At 44.9% G+C, this 9,973-nt stretch overlaps 1 long non-coding RNA gene across 1 annotated transcript; it reads right to left on the bottom strand.

Moving 5' to 3' along the window:
• Positions 1-4,160: 4,160 nt before the first annotated feature.
• LOC116977250 lies at positions 4,161-7,936 on the bottom strand. Its single transcript, XR_004413157.1, has 3 exons — positions 7,812-7,936; positions 4,399-4,401; positions 4,161-4,292 (listed from the first exon to the last, which is right to left on the bottom strand). It is a non-coding gene; the product is annotated as an uncharacterized LOC116977250 (long non-coding RNA).
• Positions 7,937-9,973: the final 2,037 nt, after the last annotated feature.

Consider the following 9,973-nt stretch of genomic DNA (forward strand, 5'->3'; position numbering starts at 1 on the left):
TATTTCCCTGTCCTAATGGCCTTTGTTTTAGCCGGTGATTACATCTATTCCACCCCTCCCTCGCAAAGATTTGGGATTTCAATTTGAACGCACTTGTTTGAATAGATGCAAGCGGCATGTACAGCTTCTCTCCTGGGCGCGTAATACACGAAGCCGATGAAATGACACAACTGTCACACCAAAGATGGACACAAAATGCTGGAGTAACTCAGCTGAAGAGGCAGCATCATTGGAGAGAAGGAATGGGTGGTGTTTCGGGTCAAGACCCTTCAGACGTACTCTGAAAAATGGTCTCGGCACGAAACGTCACCCATTCCTTCTATCCAGAGATGCTGCCTGTTTTGTGCGTGGGAGCTTGGGTGCGTTCCGCAAACACCGAGACGTTAATAAATAAACCGTCTGACCGCTTGGCCGGGGTGAATCACCCCGGTGTGGGTGTCAAAGACCGGGGTCGGGGGTGGGGGGGGTCGGCCTGGTGTGGAGGTTGGGGTCTGATGGCGGTGCATCGCGGTCAGTGACTGTGGGACGCTCCCGCGAGTGGAGATGGAGGAGAGCGAGGGGGAGAGAGAAAAGAGGGGAAAGAGAGGAGAGAGAGAGAGGAGGAGAGAGAAGGGAGAGAGAGAAGGGAGAGAGAGAAAGGGGGAGAGAGAATAGAGATGAAGAGAAGGGGGAGATGGGAGGGTGGGGTCATTTTCCCACACAAGCCATAGGTGACTGGGCAATCTGAACCCAAGCACCAAGTTGAAAGCGGAAGAAGGTGCGCATCCCTCGGGACAGCCCCCACTCTCCCACGGCCACCCTCCGCGGGCTGTGGGTCGGGTGGAGCGGAGGTTTGGGACAATGTTCATGCCTTCACAGTGATGTGATGGACGCGGGGGTCTGGACCAATCGCTGACAAGTCCCGCCCCCCGGCAACGTCAAGTCCATTATTGGACGTTTCTGTTGAGCGGCAGTCGGTCCTTTGGCCTGTAGGCGCCGCCGCCTTTCGGGTAGGTGGCGTTTCGACTGAGCGGCCATTCGGTAAGTTTGCTTTTAGGCGACGCAACCTTTCGGTTCGTTAGCGTTTAGGCGTCCCGCCCTTTCTGTTAGTTTGCATTTAGGCGTCCCGTCCTTTCGGTTAGCAGGCGTTTAGTCTTCAGACTCTTTCGGTTCATTGGCGTTTCAGCCTCGTTTCCATTCCGTTCTTGGGCTTCGACTTCTTTGCTTCGGCTTCTTGTCTGTTGGCGTCACGTCCGCGCACGGCTTGTACAACCATCACAGAAACTAAACCAGCAGGTAAAACAATCAATTAAGAAAGTAAATTGTATGTTGGCCTTCATAGCAAGAGGGCTTGAGTGCCGGAGTAAGAATGTCAGGCTCTGAAACAGACACAAAATACTGGGGTGACTCAGTAGGTCAGGCAGCATCTCTAGAGATCATGGATAGGTGACATTTCGACTGGGGGGCAGTTTGAAAAATTGGCCCTGACACAAACGTCACGTATCTACGTTCTCCAGAGGTGCTGCCTGACCCACTGAGTTACTCCAGCACTTTGTATCTATATTATTGCTAAACTAGCATCTGCAGTTCCTTGTGTCTCAATGTCTTAACGATGAAAAAAGAGATCCTGCAGGTGCTTGTTTATACCAAAGATAGATGCAAAGTGCTGGAGTAACTTGGCACTCTGTGACCATCATAACGTCTCACTGCAGTTGTATGGAACCTTGGTTAAATGCCACGAGCAATGATGTGTGCAGTTTTAGATTCCTTACCTAAGAAAGGATATGTTTCTCTCACAGAGAGAAAGGTTGATCAGACTGATAGCTGGGATGGCGGGACTGTAATGCCCCTGTCCCACTTAGGAAACCTGAACGGAAACCTCTGGAGGCTTTGCGCCCCACCCAAGGTTTCCGTGCGGTTCCCGGAGGTTTTTGTCAGTCTCCCTACCTGCTTCCACTACCTGCAACCTCCGGCAACCACCTGCAACCTCCGGGAACCGCACAGAAACCTTGGGTGGGGCGCAAAGTCTCCAGAGGTTTCAGTTCAGGTTTCCTAAGTGGGACAGGGGCATTATCTGAGGAGAGATTAGGTCCTCTAGGTTTGTATTCACTAAAACCTGAAAGAATGATGGAAATGGACAGAATGGTTCTGGGGATAATGTTTCCCTTGGCAGGGGAGTAAAGAATGAAGGGTCACATTGTCAGGATGTGGGGTGAGACAGTTTGTGCTGAGCTGAGAAGAAATCTCTTCACTCAAAGCACTATGAAACATAGACATTACGATCCTAAAAAGGGCAAATCCTGAACATTTGCAAGAAGAAGATGGATACGTTTCTAATCAAAAAGGATATCAAAAGATATGTGGAGGGAATGGGAATATATTATTAGATTCAGATCCAGATTCAGATTCAGATTCAACTTTAATTGTCATTGTCAGTGTACAGTACAGAGACAACAAAATGCAGCATTAAATTAAGATAAAGGATCAGCAATTGAATGGTAGAGCAGACTTGAAGAGTTAAATAGACTGCTCCATCTTGTTTTATGTTTCTACGGAGATTTTGAGGTGGCACAGTGGCGCAGCGGTAGAGTTACTGCCTTACAGCGCCACAAACCTGAGTTCGATCCTGACCATGGGTGCTATCTATACGGAGTTTGCACATTCTCCCTGAGACTGCGTGGATTTTCTCCGGGCGTTCCAGTTTCCACCCACACTCCAAAGAGCTATAAGTTTGTATATCAATTGGCTTTGGTGAAATTGTAAATTGTCCCGAGTGTGTAGGATAGTGTTAGTGTGCGTGGTGATCACTGGTCGGCATGGACTCAGTGGACCAAAGGGCCTGTTCCCATGAGGCGTCTCTAAAGTATTTTACATAGAAACATAGAAACATAGAAAATAGGTGCAGGAGTAGGCCATTCGGCCCTTCGAGCATGCACTGCCATTCAATATGATCATGGCTGATCATCCAACTCAGTATCCCATCCCTGCCCTCTCTCCATACCCCCTGATCCCTTTAGCCACAAGGGCCACATCTAACTCCCTCTTAAATATAGCCAATGAACTGGCCTCAACTACCTTCTATGGCAGATAATTCCACAGATTCACCACTCTCTGTGTAAAAAATGATTTTCTCATCTCGGACCTAAAAGACTTCCCCCTTATCCTTAAACTGTGACCCCTAGTCCTGGACTTCCCCAACATCAGGAATAATCTTCCTGCATCTAGCCCAAAGATCTTATAGCAGAGCAAGATGGGTTACTCTCACGCAAACGTGTAGTACGCTCATGGGCGGAATCATGGGTGATTTTAGGACTCATTTTAGCAACCAGCCCCCGCCATCTTGTTCCGCCATCTTATTCCGCCATCTGCTTCCGGCCAAAGATCTGATTTTTGCTTCCGCCTCCGCTCCCGTATCTTCACTTTGGTCTTTGAATTTGACCATGCCATCCACATCTACGAGTGTTGCCTACTGCTCTGCGCTAAATTGTTCCAATCGCCAATGTAGGCGACCCGACTTATCTTTCTTCAGGTTCCCCGTTAATGAGGAAAGGTAAGAGAACTTTTATTACTTATGTTGCATATAGAAAATCTTATTTTGCCTGTACAATCTCACTGTAGTTAGATCATAGAGCTCAGATAGTCGAGTCTTCATGGCAGCAAACTTGTAAAAATATTTCTACCTCTCAGTTATTTAATGCAGAATAAGCACATATTGACTCTGTTGTACACTGAGAATTTTAGTGCCCCCTGATCCCTTTAGCCACAAGGGCCACATCTAACTACCTCTTAAATCTAGCTAATGAGCTGGCCTCAACTACCTTCTGTTGCAGAGAATTCCACAGATTCACCACTGTGTGTAAAAAAAAGATTTTCTCATCTCGGTCCTAAAAGATTCCCCCTTATCCATAAACTGTGACCGCTTGTTCTGGACTTCCCCAACATTGGGACTAACCTTCCTGCATCTAGCCTGTCCAACCCCGTACGAATTTTCTACTCAGGAGCATTTCCCCAATAGCACCCCTCAAGAGCTTTTTCTTTCTACCTCTGTTATTTAATGTAGAATAAGAACATATTGACTGCATGATATTTTCTGTAATTTCAGATGTCGACAGTAGGTGCAGAATACCCGCCGACATGATCTCCTACATTGAACTGCGGCGTATTTGTCACAGAACTGCCGTCTTTGTTCTGAGCATTTCGAACTTAGCCAGTTTTCCAACAAGCAGACCAAGAACAGGCTAGTTTGGGATGCAGTTCCAACGCTCTTTGACATCCATAACCCTCCGAAACAACTGTATACTCAACGCAGGATACTTGAGAGGAATAATGAGAACCTTCCATCTTCACCGAAGCCTTCAAAGCAGCAAAGGGGCAAGTAATTTTTAAATAAACATTTAATTTCTCTCTTTTGACCCATACCAACTGTTAAAATGTGGATTAGGAATATGATGGACATAGCACGCCTTGAAGAAATGAGACTCCGACTAATAGATAAATATGACCAATTCTTAAGGAGTTGGTCACCTTTCATCGACTTTTTGGAATCATGTGATGCAGCGGTACCATAAGGATTGCTGATTTCAGTTCATGACGTGGATAGATCTACATCTCCGAATATAGATTTGAAAAATTCTCTTTTAAGGGGCCTTTTCTTCTATTTCTACTTTCCACCTTTTCTTTTTTATTTTATTTTTTTATTTTTATTTTTTATATCCACACTTCACATTTTTCTACTCTCTACCATCTATTTTTCCACTCTTTCCCCTTTCTATTGTTTTCTTTTTCTTGCCTTGCCTACTCATAACATAAAACTAGAGGTTGTACATAGAATGGATTACGGTATGACATAGTTGGCACCTAAAATTAGGTGCCACTGTATTGTTTTGTATTGTATTAACTTCTAATAAAATAAACAAACAAACAAAAAAAAAAACAAAAAAAAAACAAAAAAAATATTTCTCTCTTTTGCAAAATCTATCACAATGTAATATCCTAACTGATACAATTGACAGTGGCACAATATGAAATGTCATGTATGGCACTAACATTTTCATGTGTGAGATCTTTCAGAACATTCCAGAGCTAACGCCGGAACGCCGCTTGCCAACCGTGTGACTCGGTGGCATGCGAACACCAGCCGTGGTGAGAGAGGAGCGGTCAAAGAGGGACCCTGACTGGCACCGGAGCAGCAGACAGCCGCACTGAGCAATGCATCCTGGAACAAAGTTTCGTGCAAGATCACTATTTTACTTACAATTTTTTTAGCATGAATTGGGTATCTCACATTGATTTAAAATGAGAATTACCAGTGGATGCAAATTAATTTACATGTATATGCTAAATCCATTTCATTTGTATACCTCTTTTAAGCCCTTACTAATTTTGTTTTCTCTCGGCAGTGTCATAAACATCCATCACATTGCTGTGATGGAAGGCCAAAAAAACTTATCTCTCCACTGCACTCCCCCCCCCCAATGTCAGAGTCAAAGTCAAAGCCCCCGGCTGGCGATGGCGAATTGTCCCGCGGCCATTAAAGCCACGCCGGGTGATGCAAGGTCGCACACCGGGTCTTGGTGTTAGAGCCCCCGGCGTGCGCTCGCAGTCCCGCGGCCATTCCAAGCCGCGCGGGGCGGTGCTGTAAGGCCCCGCTCCAGGAGCTCTTCAACCCCGCAACTCGGGCGGGAGAAGTCGCCGTTGCGGAAGCCCCGAAAAGCGGTCTCCCTCCAGGGACCCGCGGGCTCCACGTGTCACTGTCCGCCAAACCCGCAGTTGCAGCCTCCGAATCTCCGGAGGTCGGGCCGCAGCAGCGTCCACCACAGCTCCACCCGCTCTGGACTCAGCCAGCTCCGCGACGGTGAGGTGAGTAGTCGGCACCAGAGCCCCCGGTCTTCCTGTTGGAGGCCGCTCCTCGTTGCAGCCCCAACGACAACGGAGACCCGACAAAGAAAAGGTCGGGTCTCCCGTGCAGGGAGAGATTTAAAAGTTACCCCCTCCCCCCCACACCACCCCCACCCCCCCACACACATACCCCAACAAAAAATAACAAAACTACATAAAAACATAGACATAAAATAATAAAAACGCAGACGGACTGCAGAGGCCGCTGCTGACGAAAGTCGCGCCGCCCACCGACTTTCTGCGTGACTGGGAAGAGCTCTGAAGAAGGAAAGACAGCGTACTTTCCGCCTCAAGAAAAGGGTGCAACAGATGAAGAAATCAGCGAGAAGGGGAGCTACAGAAAGCTTGATCAGTCTCGATTTTTTACAAGAGCCAGTAAAGTCTTTTTTTGAATCACAATTGCGGAATGCGCCAGGGCGTAGAAGCGCAAGAGGAAGACGATGGGATTATGCAGACAAGATACTTGCCTTGTCCCTCTACCACAAGAGTCCCAGCACATATCAGTTGTACCAGAGCATATTCACACTTCCATCAATTTCATCGCTGCGTAGATGGTTGTGTAATGTCGAAGTAAGACCAGGATTTCCCACTAAGATCTTCGCGCTTTGGAAGGACAGGGTAGCAGGCATATCAGAGAGTGAGAGTCTGTATAGTCTCCTTTGATGAAATGAGTCTACGTACAGGCCTCTCGTACAATATTACAGAAGATTCAGTTGAAGGTTTTGAGGACTTTGGATCGCTAGGGAAGACGTCACGGCCTGCCAACCATGCTCTTGTTTTCATGGTTAGAGGCCTGTTTGGGAAATGGAAACAACCTGTGGCTTACTTTCTGTCGCGAGACTGCACAAGGGCGGACAAGCTGCAAGCATTACTCAATGAATGCTTGCATAAGGTTAAGGCAATTGGACTACAGCCTAAGGCCGTGGTTTGTGACCAAGGCCCAAGCAATGTTCGGTTGTACAACAACTTGGGTGTGACAGAAACCATCCTTTCTTCTTCCACGGGGGAGCCAAGATCTTTTGCCTGCATGACCCACCACACTTGCTAAAAAACATGAGAACAAATTTGGAGAAGTATGTTTTTGAGGTAACAGGAGAGGATGGCGGAAAGAAACATATCAAGTGGGCACATATTCGCGCATTTTATGAAATGGATTCACAGTTTCCCGTTAGGAAAGGCCATAAACTGACCAGAGCCCACTTTGCTCTGAACAGCTTCTCCAAAATGAGAGTCCACAAAGCAGCGCAGGTGCTCAGTCATTCAGTGTCAGCAGGCATGTTAACCTATTCAACTATGGGACGGTTGCCTGGGGGTGCTGCTTATACTGCGGATTTCATTGCAATGATAGATGGACTGTTTGATGCATTTAACGGCAGGTGTCTCAAGACAATAAAAAAATTGAGGAGGCCCATGTCTGAAAAATCGGCGCATTGGTCATTCTTTGAATCATGCCTGCCTGTACTGCAAAGCTTAAAAGTGCTTGGAGCGAAAAATGTATTGTTTGTCAAAGGATGGCGGCTTGCAATTTCTTGCATTAGACAGCTGTGGCAGCACATAAAGGGAAAGACAGTCGCTTGTTTCATGCTCACATCCAGGGTTAATCAGGATGTCGTTGAGAATTTATTCGCGACCATTCGGCGAAAGGGCGGATTCCGAGAAAACCCATTAGCAAAGGAATTTCGCTGTGCTTTAAGAATGGTCATGGTAGCTGAACTGATAAAGCCATCTCTAAGTGCAAACTGTAAATCTGACGATGCTAAATTTCTCTTATCACTGCAAACACTGACAAAAGACAGAGTCAAGAAACCATCTCCATCTATCTCCCATCACAATAGGGCACAACAGAACACTGTATTTTGCAGCACGTCACTTGATCTCCCGGAAGAGAACACACTGGCTTACATCGCAGGCCACATCTGCCGTAGATTCCTCACCCCACATGAACTGATCTCAAAATGTCACATATGCAGAGAAGTTCTGCTACGACCTGATACAACCTTAGTTGATCCTGCCCTCATATTCATCCACCATAAGGCATATGACACATCGACATCAGACTTCGGCGCCCTGATGGTGCCTTCAGGACAGTTTCTCGCATTCTGTCAGGTGTGCGAGAAAGTGTCCCGCACAGAATTCGACAATGCTAACATGACCAGGAACAACATCTCCAATCTAATAAATACAGCGATACACAATACTAAGGAATACAAGGACATGAACCTATGCTGCCAGAGAGTCAAGGCACGAATTGTAGCGATCTTTGTCAGTGTCCGCATACATTATGGACTCAAATTGAAGAATAGAGACCTGCAGGACCTGACCATTAAAAGGAAGTGTAAGAAAGTTCTAAAAGTGACGCATAAGTAAAGTACATGATGTCAAATGATTTATTGATGAAATGTCAGAAATAAAGTGTTGACCATTGATTAGTATTATGAATTATTTAAAATTGAGTGGGTTGGTGCAATATACTGCTAATGTGCCGTTATGAGATATTCACATTAAAATCTCACCATGTATGACAGAATGAAAGGTGTTATCCTTGCTTGTTTATGGATCTTACCTTTGAATTATTAAATTGAGTGGGTTAGTGCAATGTTGGTTCCATGTGCTGCTAATGTGTCGTTATCAGATATTCCGTGTTAAAAAGACAAATAAATCACAATAAAAGCGAAAAGATGCCTATGTTCCTTCCACAGCGTGCGGGGGGAGCCTGACCCGGATCAGCCCGGCCAAAACACCAGAGTCAAGCTGCGGGGAGGTTTACAATTGTTTACAATGTTTATTATTTAATGTCCCGTGTCTGGTCTGAAATAAAGTTCAACATTGGATATAAAAATCAGAATAAATATAATTTTGTGTGTTACATGATTATATACATCTATATCACATTCATGTATGTGTGTTCCTTCCAGCACAATCTAGTCCGTTGTATGCTTGCTGAATAAAACCATCCTTAAGTTATACATCATTTATAAATCTTGCTTAATCAAATTTAATTTTGTGAAATTCTACAATTAGATAACCCCACCATTACAGACCGATCTCATTCCACTCTCTGGTTATTGGGAAGACCAGACCCCGTTTATTGAGGGGAAACAACTCCATAGAAAAAATAAAATAAGCACAAAAACTTTAAGTAACATTTCAGGGCTAGAGCAACTGTAATCTTCATATTGCTATTATTTTCCCAAATACTGCAGATGTGAACAGTGTGATTACATTAATGTGATTAGATGAGTGAATTACAGAGTGCAAGTGTAATACAAAATCAACTCAAACACAGCATATGAGCCATTAAAAATAACTGATTTTAAAAACATTAAAAAAGAAAATTACCAGAGGCAAAATTTATAAACATTTTTTTCTTTAACAAGAATTAAGAGAATTATGAACTAACATAATTATGAATCTAACACTATGTCACACACAATAACTTCCCCGCAACGTTGATTACCCTGCGAGTCTGGTCGGGTCGGGTCGGCTAGGTTTCGGTTTACACAAAATCTACTCAAACACAGCCTATGAACCATTTAAAAAGAAATTATTTAAAAAACATTAAAAAAAAACACTATTACCAGAGTCAAATTTTATTCTTGACAAGAATTAACAGAGGTGAGAACTAACAGAATTACACCTAAGATCCTATAACTCTGCTATAAGATTACATTGGATTACATTGCGAGTCGGGTCGGGTCGGTAGGATCAGGTTACTAAAATGGGCGGAGAAAAACGCCCAGGATTCCCTCCGTGGCGTACTACACGTCAGCCCATTGTATTTTGCAGGAGTAGCCTATCTTGCTCCGCTATAAGATCTTTGATCTAGCCTGTCCAACCCCTTAAGAATTTTGTAAGTTTCTATAAGATCCCCCCTCAATCTTCTGAATTCCAGCATGTACAAGCCGTGTCTATACAGTCTTTCTTCATATGAAAGTCCTGCCATCCCAGGAAACACTCTGGTGAACCTTCTTTGTACTCCCTCTATGGCAAGAATGTCTTTCCTCAGATTAGGAGACCAAAACTGTACGCAATACTCCAGGTGTGGTCTCACCAAGACCCTGTACAATTGCAGTAGAACCTCCCTCCTTTTATGCTC

This window comes from Amblyraja radiata, chromosome 9 (genome assembly GCF_010909765.2).
Source record: "Amblyraja radiata isolate CabotCenter1 chromosome 9, sAmbRad1.1.pri, whole genome shotgun sequence".
NCBI classification, from domain to species: Eukaryota; Metazoa; Chordata; class Chondrichthyes; order Rajiformes; family Rajidae; genus Amblyraja; species Amblyraja radiata.